The sequence below is a fragment of the Onychomys torridus genome, chromosome 3 (assembly GCF_903995425.1).
Source record: "Onychomys torridus chromosome 3, mOncTor1.1, whole genome shotgun sequence".
Lineage (NCBI taxonomy): Eukaryota > Metazoa > Chordata > Mammalia > Rodentia > Cricetidae > Onychomys > Onychomys torridus.
The window spans coordinates 116,370,886-116,381,767 of record NC_050445.1 but is presented as its reverse complement, the minus strand read 5'-3'; the positions used below and the strand labels follow the sequence as shown (position 1 = coordinate 116,381,767).

General features: G+C 47.7%; 1 pseudogene; it reads left to right on the top strand.

The window, feature by feature from the left end:
* Positions 1-5,428: 5,428 nt before the first annotated feature.
* LOC118580126 lies at positions 5,429-6,312 on the top strand (annotated as a pseudogene).
* The last annotated feature ends 4,570 nt before the right edge of the window (positions 6,313-10,882 follow it).

Genomic DNA, 10,882 nt, shown 5'->3' with positions numbered 1-10,882 from the left:
GCAAGCTTCCTTCTGCCAGCTGAAGGTGTGGCCCAGACGTAGGGTGGATCTGCTGACTCTTAGGATCCAGAATTAGGGAGAGTCTCCACCTCAAATCATTCAGCCAAGGAAAATCCCTCTCAGGTGTGCCTAACTGCCTGGGTTTCAGTTAATTCCTAATATACTCAAATTGACAAGATTAGCCATCAGAGCCTCCCAACATCAACCAGAGACCACCATCCATTTCTGAATAATCTGAGTCTAATGAGAAGGGGTTGACATTCTTGAGCGTGTATATGAAGAGCTTTATCAGTGGATAGTTTTTAAAGTGTTAGGGAGCAAGTAGAAGAGGAACCATGCTGCCTGTCCACTGATAGCTGAATATCAGTGTCCACAACCCACTGAAGGACAACACTCTGGAGCCTGTTGCTGGCATTACCACCATCCCTTCTAGTATTACTAAAGTGGAAAGTCTCCTTCCTATGGTTTCAATGGCAGATGTCCAACAAAGAATCATGTGTTTGAACAGGAGTCACTGTTTGGGGAAGGTGTAGACTTTATGAATGGGGGCCTTGCCAGAAGTCAGTCACTGGCAAGAAGAAAGAACTGGATGTAACCAACCTCCTAAGGTCCCTACTGCCCTAGGTACCTGCTTTCCCTGCTCCATGCCTTCCCTGTCCTCAAGTGTAGAAACTGAGGAAATCAGCATGATTTGTACCCAGACATGGTTAGTGCATCTTTTGCTACAATGTCACAAGGAGCCTTTGTGAGGAATGACAGACATCTGGCCATATACAGATCACACTAGAGCTGGTTTCTGTCCATACAGTGTGGTAGCTGTTGGTTGGTGGATCTCCACACTGGTGAGCGACACGAGAACTCTGCATAGCAGCTGAACCTCATCAGAGTGAGTTCCCAGTTCCCTTCTGAGGCCAGGGCTTTTGTGGCTTTCCTGTTTATTTATTCACTTATTTGTTTCAGGAATGATTGTCCTTACTCTTATTTTTCTTGATAATCTTGCACTTTTATTTTTCTATTCTTTCTTGATCTATGTCATTTTCACTTTGATTTATCCCTTTTCCACAATTAAAAAACATGCATTAGTTTATATTAGCCACACATCTTGAGTGTGTAATCTCACAGTGACCTTCCCATACATATACATGAACTTGGAACACATTCCTCTCATCTCACTAACTCCTGCCCATTGATTCAAGTCTCTAGTGTTTCATTTTTATGTCAGGCTCTTCCTTTCTATGTTTTGTGGACTCCTAGTCCAAGGACTGAGAGGCCACATTGGATGGTCTTTCTTTTTTGTATTTTTTTTGGGGGGGGGGAGGTTTCAACACAAGATTTCACTGTGTAGCACAGGTGTCCTAGAACTCATTCTGTAGACCAGGTTGGCCTCAAATTCAGAAATGAGAGTGTCTCTGCCTCCCTAGTGCTGGATTAAAGGCATGCATCACCCCTGCCTAGGTAGAAGGCGTTTGAGGAGGGATAGATATCCTCTGTGTCTGTCCTTTAGGAAAAGTCTCCTCCTAGGTGGTTAACTTAGTCTGGCAGGTCAAAAGTCATGGCTTCAAACAGGTCAGAGATGAGATTCCATTCTTTTCATGTTATGTATGAAGCAAGGCAGCTGCAAATAATTCAAGAAGAGAAAAAAATGAAATTCTGAAAAGAGCCTATTCTTTGAGGAAGAAAAGAACTTTCCTTGGGGGGACTTTCCACACCCTGTCCCTCCACCGTCTTCTGTCCTTCTGTCTGATGGAAGCTGTCCTTTCATGGGTCATCTTCATTTTCTAACTCAAGTGGGGGGGGGTGCAATCACAGGACTAAAGCTGTGTGCTATCACTCACAGAGGGTGGAGACAATAACAGTTTTGAAGCAAAGGATCAGTTCTGCTGGCCAAAGAGCTCAAAGAACATGTCCAGGAACATGAGTAACTAGTGCTGGAATCATGGCCAGCACTCCACAGACCCACCTCAAACACCTGTCCCTTTGGAAAAGGAAGGGACATTTCATTGACAAGGGCAGTCTTTACCTGATTTTCCCAAACCTGGCCATGAATAAACTCCTAGTCATGGGTTGGGGATTTAGCTCAGTGGTGGAGCACTTGCCTAGCATTTGCTAGGCAATGGGATTGATCCTCAGCTAAAAAAAAACAAAAAACAAAAAAAAGAAAAAAAAAAAAGAAAACAACTCCTAATCATTTGTTTGTTTGTTTATCCAGACAGGGTTTCTCTGTGTGTAGCCCTGGCTGTCCTGGAATTCTCTCTGTAGACCAGGCTGGCCTTGATCTCACAGAGGTCTCCCTGCCTCTGCCTCACAAGTACTGGCATTAAAGGCATGTGCCACCACCTCCAATCTTAATCTTTTCATCTTTGGGGAGAGTTGGTGGGTAGCAGAACCTTCATGGTCATAACACCAAAGCCCTTCAGTCTCCTTCCAGGTATTCCCAGGTGTGGATGATGAGGGAGGGCCTATCCTCTGTGACTTTCAGAAATCTAATACTTGATAGAGAACTGGCAAGTAGGACTTCGGTGCCCATTGCTGGACAGTACCCATGTCTCCCTTTCATCGTGTGATGATTTGGTTTGCTAGAATTGCTAGCCAGTGCTTATGTGTGGAATGTGTAGACATGTGATGCCTTCAGGCACTGTGAACATTTTCTTGACAGAAAACATCCTTCTTGACCTCTTGCAAACTTCCATCCAGTTTCTTTGGCTCATGTCACATAGCTGGTTCTGGGTGGGGTTCTGTGAGGACCATCTAACGTGTAAAACCAATGACTTCTGATGGGAGGTGACAGCAGCATAGCTTCAAGAACATGGAAGAGGCTGCCCACAGCCCTCCCCCTCAGTTGTTGATGTCACACTCACTGTGTCCATGCCCTGCGTCTCACAGCAAACGATATTTCTGAAGCATTGGGAACCTCGATCATGTACAAAACAAAACAGTCCCTGCTCTTCTCTTTGCTTTTGATTTCTGGTTTGGTGAGACAGGGTCTCCTGTAGCACAGGCTAGCCTCAAGACCACTGTGGAGCCAAAGACGACTTGAACTGCTGTTTGCCCTGCCTCCACTCTCCTAGCTTTAATAACTGCCATGTGCTCACCTTTATGAGACTTTGGTTGTTTCTCTGTCAGTTTAGTGGCCTCGCCTCAATCTACTGATATTTTAACTGCCATCAGTGCCCCGAGGCCCCAGAGGCAGCACCCCGCCATACAGCCTAAGGCCTAGCAGGATTTCTGGTCCCACTGGTACCAGCCCTGCCACAGCCGAAAATGTAAGTTTTAACTAAGACTATTGTTCTATTTATCAATAATGACTCGGGAATCAGATCTTGTGGAGAAAACCTAAACCTGCTAGATGAGAGAGGTCAAGAAGCAACCAGAAGACCTTCCTTTTTGGCCAGAGACCCAAGGAAAAAAGTGTCAAACCAAACCAAAAAAGACCCAAATCTCTAAGTCCCTTGCTCCTCCTTCCTGTGCATCTCTCTATCCATATTCCTGGTTCCTCCTTCCTCTCTAGGGCTAATTTTTTCAACTAGTTGCTGGATCCAACCCCCTGAGCCAAGGTTAATTCTATTACCAGTCTCTGAGTTTCTCAGTTCCATCAAATATCCCATAACAGACTTTCCTGGTTTCCCCATTGAGCTCCTACATAATGTACATCAGCTGCCCTGCAGGACTCCTCTCGGGCTGGACACAGCTAGTTGTATCATGTCTAATTGTGAGGTGTTGTGAGGTGTGTGTGTGTGTGTGTGTGTGTGTGTGTGTGTGTGTGTGTGTGTGTATGGAAGTGTGAGTCTGTGTCTGTGTCCTGCCAGGTCTCTATTGAAACGTCAATAATAAAACATCAGTATTAAGATTTGGGGACTCACCAGGCGGTGGTGGCACACGCCTTTAATCCCAGCACTGGGGTGGCAGAGGCAGGCAGATCTCTAAGAGTTCGAGGCAAGCCTGGTCTCCAAAGCGAGTTCCAGGAAAGGCACAAAGCTACACAGAGAAACCCTGTCTCAAAAAAACAAAAACAAAACAAAACAAAACAAAAGATTTGGGGACTCACGAGCACTAAAGACTTGGCACACAGCAGAACATGTGGCCTCTAGAAAGGAGCTTGAGAGACTGAGCTCATGCTTTTCCTTGACCACGTGGGAATACATACAAAGTACCAATTAGAGTTAGAAAGCAGTCCTGTTACACACTCAGTCTGTTGGTATCTTGATCTTACTTTGCCAATGTGCAGATACACAAGCAACCGATTTCTGTTGTTTATAAGGGACAAACTAAGGCATTTTGTTTGAGAACAGAAGTCTTTCGGGTACCAGGATAGGCCTCCATCTCCTTCACATGTTGTCTCTAGGGTTCTGGATGACAAGCACTTTCTTGGTCATTTTGAACATATCAGGCCACTGTCTTCTTGGATCGTGGACTTTGGTGAGAAATCTCAGGAACAATGGGGACCATGTGACAAATGGTGTCAACTTTTTCTCAGCCCCATAGATCCTGGGGTGCCATGGAACACAGTATCTTATCACAACATCCCAATGTAGTCAGGAGCTGTCATCCTATAGGACCCATCAATCTGAATTTAAAGAGAATAAGCTGAATTCTTTGAGTGTTAATTTGGGGGTCGGGTAGGTTAGAGAGATGGCCCAGCAGGTAGGAGCATGTACTGTTCTTGCAGAAGACCTAGGTTTGACTCCCATCACTCCCATGACAGATCATAACTACCTGAAACTCCACTTCCAAGGGATTTGATGACCTCTTATGACCTTCTAAGTCATAGAAAATAAATAATATAAAAAGACTTTTATCACTGTTTTAAGTCATGTGTACTACCTGTGATTGTGCATGTTGGCACCCTCGAGTGTGCATGTGTCTGTGTGAGTGTGCCCACATGCGCACATGCATGCATATGGATGGATGCCCTCAGAGTCCAGAGGTGTAGGTTCATCTAGAGCTGGAGTTAGGGTAGTTATGAGCTGCCTGACCTGGGTCCTGAGGACCACATACAGGTCTTCTGAACTCCTGAGCCATCTCTACACGCAGGCACTCAGGTTTGGGGGTGTCTGTTGTCTTATCAACTGCTCTTGCCTCTGATTTTATTAGTGCCTTCTCTCTCAGTGAGTGCTGAGTTCGGGTAAGAGGATGATTATCCTTCCCAAGAAGCAGCTCTTAGCTTCTGTGACCCTTTGTTTTATTCTCTGTTTCTGGTTGATTCCTTCCCCTGGATCTCTGTCTTGTTGTGCTGTCTGCTGCTTTGGGAGGTGCTTTCTTCCATTCCTGAGCATTGAGTCCCTGTTAGGTTGTCTGAAGTATCTCTGTCTTTCTTTTCCTTTTGGATGTAGGAATTCGTATTGATAAACAGTTTCCTGGACTTGATTTGGGACTGCTTAAAATTCCCAATTGAGAGAGTGGTTGTAGCCGTAGCAACCAGGACCTGACCATGGAGCAGGGCGAGGAGGCCCGCTGCTCTGACGAGGAGACCTTGACAGATGACTATAAAATGATGATGACCCTGGACCAAGGACAGTTTTCAGAGGTCAAACTGGCCTTTCATGTGCCCACTGTATCCTGTGTGGCTGTAAAAATTCTTAGAAACAAGGAGAAGAATGCCTCGTTTATTAACAGTGAAGTCAGCATCATGAAATCCCTGACTCATGCCAACATCATTAAATTGTTCCATGTGGTCCAGACCAGAGAGGCCACCTACCTGGTGATGGAGCATGCATCAGAGGGAGACCTGCTGCATCATATACTGGAAGTGGGGTCCTTAGAGGAGAGCGAGGCTCAAAGACTGTTTATCCAGATATTGCATGCCGTGCAGTACTGTCACCATAACTCTATTGCTCACAGAGACATTAAGGCTGGAAACATCCTCCTGGACTGCAGGGGTAATGCCAAGCTGGGAGATTTTGGCCTGTCTGCTAAGGTCATCCCCTGGGCAGAAACTTGGTGATTTCTGTGGCACTCTATATTACTGTGCCCTGGAACTCTTTGGAGAGGAGGCACATGATGGCCGTGCCACTGATATTTGGAGTTTAGGTGTGCTCCTCTTCCTCATGGTCGCTGGGCACTTTCCCTTCAAAGCTAGCTCTGTTGCAGGGGTGAAACAGCAGATCCTTGCTGCAAACTTCAAGGTGCTTCCACATGTTTCCATCGATATTTACAATGTCATCATCGAACTGCTGATCATCAACCCTGGCAGGAGGCCCACCATAGGCCAAATCATGAGGCGCCCCATGGTCAGGAACAGTGAGGCTCGTTCACCACCTACTTCCACCCAGTCCCTCCCAGGCACCCCGAGCCCTGGCATTGTCAGGGCCATGACAGTCATGGGGTGTAAACCTGAAGAAATCACTGAGTCTCTGAGAGACCAGAAATACAACCAGGTGATGGCCACTTACCTAATTCTACAGCACCGGTCACCTGGGGGAGACTGCTTCCATCACCAGGAGAAACCCTTGAGAGCCATGCAGTCAGGCCCTGTCCTCAACCTGGCAGATCTTCACACTTTCCCTGTGTCTTTAGGGAGAGCTACCGAGCCTGCTGCTCCCACCTTCACCTTGCCATCTAAGACCAAGGAGAAAGAGGAGAAGAATGCCAGGCAGGGTGGCACAAGGCACAGCATGCCTGCCGCCCTGTTCTTCCAATCAAAGAGGATGCACCCTCCCTATCTAGCCCAACTGTTCTATCCTGTGACTGATTCCTTCACAAGCAGCTGCCTGGAAAGCATTGAGTATTTCACACGGTCTGATTTCGGGTCATTTGCTGGCCAAATGGCCAGTGTTCAGCCAGCTCTCTTTCTGGATACCTCCTCTCCTAGGCCACACCAGAATGAGACTACAGGTGACACGGACAACAGCATGTCCTCCTACAGTCCCCAAGTCTCCTGGAGTTCCCAGGAGGCATCTCAGTATTTAAGCCCCACAGTCTCCTCTTCTTGGGATACATTGCAGGATGAGACTATCACCCAGGGATCGACCATGACCAAGAAAGGGACTATGTCCCAGGAAGGGACCATGACCCAGGATGAGGCCATCACCCATGATTTAACCTTGACCTAGAATGAGGCAATCACCCAGGAAACCACCTTGAACCAGGAAGGGACCTTGACCCAGGATGAGGCCATCATCCATGGAGCCACCATGACCCAGGAAGGGACCATGACCCACAATGAAGCCTTCACTCGTTATTCAACATTGACCGAGGAAATAACCATGACCCACAATATGGCCATAACCCAGAAAACCACCTTGACTCAGGATGAGGTCATCACCCAGGAAAACACCTTGACCCAGAATGAGGCCATCACCCAGGAAAGCACCTTGACCCTGAAAGGGACCAACACCCAGGAAGGGACCATGACCAGGGTGAGTCCATCACTCATGAAGCCACCTTGAGCCAGGAAGGGACCAAGACCCAGGATACAGGCATCACCTATGATACAAACTTGACCCAGGATGAGGTCATCACTCTGAAAACCACCTGGACTCAGGGTGAGGCCATCACCCATGATGCAACTTTGACCCAGGATGAGGCAATCACCCAGGAAACCACCTTTGACCCAGGAAGGTACCATGACCCAGGATGAGGCCATCACCCACGATGCAAACTTGACCCAGGATGAGGTCATCACTCCACAAACCACCTTTACTCAAGATGAGGCCATCACCCATGATGCAACTTTGACCCAGGATGAGGCAATCACCCAGGAAACCCCGAGGACCATGATCCAGGATGAAGCCATATCACAGAAAGCGATCATGACCCAGGAAGCCACCATCATGGTTGTAGAGGCCATCAATCAGGATGTAACCATCACCCCAGAAGCCCACCATGACCCTAGGGTGAGAACATCATCCAGGAAGAGGCTATGAATCTGGATGTGGCCATGACCCAGGATGTGACCATCACACATGGCCAGCCCAAGGATACAGACCCAGCATCTTCCCGAACACAGAGGCGCCACAGCTGGAAAGGGGTCAAGAAAACAATGATGAACTGCCTCAGACGCCTCTGTTGCTGCTGCCTTCCTCCTGCAAACAGAGGCCACACCTCCTGCAAGAACTTGGCACCAAAGGGAAGGGATCATGGAGTCATCCCCAGAACCAGGTGGGTACACTTACTTCATTTTATTGGTGCTTCTCCTCCTGTCCTTTATGATAAATGATGCCTGGGCACATTGTGGCACACTTGTGAATGTAACAACCTGTCACTTCAGAGAGACCAATCCCAGAGAATCCCCTCAAGTCTGACCTCAGGCTTGTTGAGCTACAAGTGGACAGCAGAGATGCTGATGAGAGCAGGGAGAGCAGGAGGCGGGGCAAGGCCACAGAAGGCAAAGATCCCATGGAGGACCAGTGGGGGACTTAGGCACTGCAGACCAGCACAGTAAGTCCTGTGTGTTCCAAAGCCACTAAGAGTCTCCTTCCTGTGTCTTTCTGCTTTGAAGTCCTGAAGAGGTCAAGCCCCAGCTTAATGGCTTGTGAGCCACGGATTGGGGACCAGTCTGGCTGAGAATCGGAAGCCCCACTGGGAGCCAGGCCAGATGTCCAGGAGGCAGCATGGACACAGGCTCCTCCTAGAGAGGAAGAGCTGTTCACCCCAGCACAGATCCCTCCAGGTAAAATGGCAGGCAGGAAGGACAGGCTTTCCACAGGGTCTTGCACAGAGGGGACGGTTGAGATGCAAAGGGGTCCTAAGCTGTCTCATGGAACTATAGCACCTTGCCCTCCCCCCCTGCCTGGCTAAACATCAGAGATTTCCCTCTGGGTAGTAACTGTCTTTTGCTCCCTGTTTCTGGGCAGGAAACCTGGTCTTCTCTGTGGGGCAAGACTTCTCTCCCCAGGGAGAGTATTTCTAGTCACCTGTCCTACCTGGCTCAAGATGGGTTCCCAGGTTCATAATGTGGCCAGCAAGCAGCCCTGTAGGACTCCTCTAGAGGGTAGCCTCCTGCCAACCTTTTGCAAGAACCCCCAAATGTCATCAACCACAGCAAGGTACATTGCTTGAGTCCTCAGACCTGACTCAGAGCAAAGCTTGGAACAATCTCCACTGGGGAGTGACTCCAGGGCTGGCTGAGTCTTCTCCCTCCACCAATTCTGCCCTCTAGTTACTCACCTGCTGCCTCTCCATGCTTGCTCCTTCAAGACCACCATTCCCATTGGGAATTGGATTCCATACTCACCACCATGTGCCATGCACCACACCATGAGGGAGTGATAGGTGTTGTGATATGGATCAAACCAGAAAACCTTATGAAGGAGCACCAACCTATTGTGGGCCCTGTCTCGTGCCAGCCCAAGTTTGCACTCAGAGGGGCATATCTGTAAGGTCGCTTGTACTTGCACAGGTAAGCAGCCTTTTGCCCTTCCTTTGGCCAAGTTTCCTGGAAACTTCCCCTGTCCATCCCACAGTTACATTGATAAGATCTCATCTCATGTGTTCTTTCTCCATAGACAGTACCAATATACCACAGCATGAGACACAGAAAAGTCTGTGTGACTGATGTGGATGGTACATCTCTCTGTGTGTCCCTAATGTGACATGAAAACAAGGGTCCTGGGATGATAATCATGCTCCGCTGGCTTCTGTGTCCAACAGTGGTGTCTTGACAGTGTTCCAGCACTAGGAGAACACATCTGTCTTATCTGCTTGGTCCTCTGAGCAACACTAAGCTCCTAGGACAGACATTTTAATGTGCTCAATGTGAAAAAAGAGAATCTTATTCCACTCTGGGGTGAGAAGAGCACCCCAGAACTCCATGCTTCCCAATCCACCACCAACAACTCTGAGAATGTACAATCTATAGGATCCTTTCCTGGCCTCAGCCACTGGATCTGCTCAGACAAAACTGAGGAGGACTTCTCAGGCAACTCTGGCCAGCCTGGGAGGGAGAGCTGGCCTCTCACATTGTGATCCCCTAAGACAACTGTATTGTTTCACACACTAACTCCCTGCACATCCCCTGGAATAGATAAGCCCACTGGTGAGTATCTCTCTGTCATCTCTGCTCTCGTCTCTGTCTCTCGGTCTCTCTCTCTCTCTTCTCTCTCATCTCATCTCTCTCTCTCTCTCTCTCTCCTGCCCTCACTTCTTTAAAAACATGAACCAACTTCCAGGCAAGGTCAGCTGTTCTGTCTTAAACTGGACCCCCCAGACATCCACCAAACACTGAAGATTGCTATAAACAGCAAATCCAAAATGCGAACATAAAATAAAAATTGCAATTGATTGAAATAGATACATGAAATTAAAACCAACCAAAGGAAAAAAAAAAACACATAAAACCTTGAATGACCCCACCCTAATAATAAGTCTCACAGGAGCATGCTAAGGGAACATATTCCACCTACAACCAAAGATGGAAATTGGCCTTCATTCCCTGACAGGTGTATGAAGGTGTCACATGCACACTACATGTTATTTTTCTCACATTTGGATTCTGTCTACTTTGCTACAAAGTTTGTTTTTGTTTTGGAGTGTTTATTGGGTTATATATAATGAAGAAGGAACTGAGGACCCGGATCCAGGGGGCCTTAAGCTTGCTTGGCCAGCACTCTACCATGTGAGCTAAATCCCCAACACCCCGCTACGAAACTATTTTTATCTCCTATTTTGTTTGTTGTTTTGTTGGTTTGTCAGTTTAGGAGAATATATAGGCGTTGGTACCTGCGGCAGCTTTTTTTCCCATTTCTTTTTGTTCAACTGCTTGAACTCACAAATCTGCCTGGCTTCTAACTTCCTGAGTTCGGGGTTAAAGGCATGCACCCCACTACACCGGACTCACTGATGTTGGTTCACATGACAGACGTATCACCTTGATAAACTTGGTGGCAGTCTGAAACTTGGCAGAAAATGTGCCGATAGGGGCTGTACATTTCCTAGAGGATCCTGC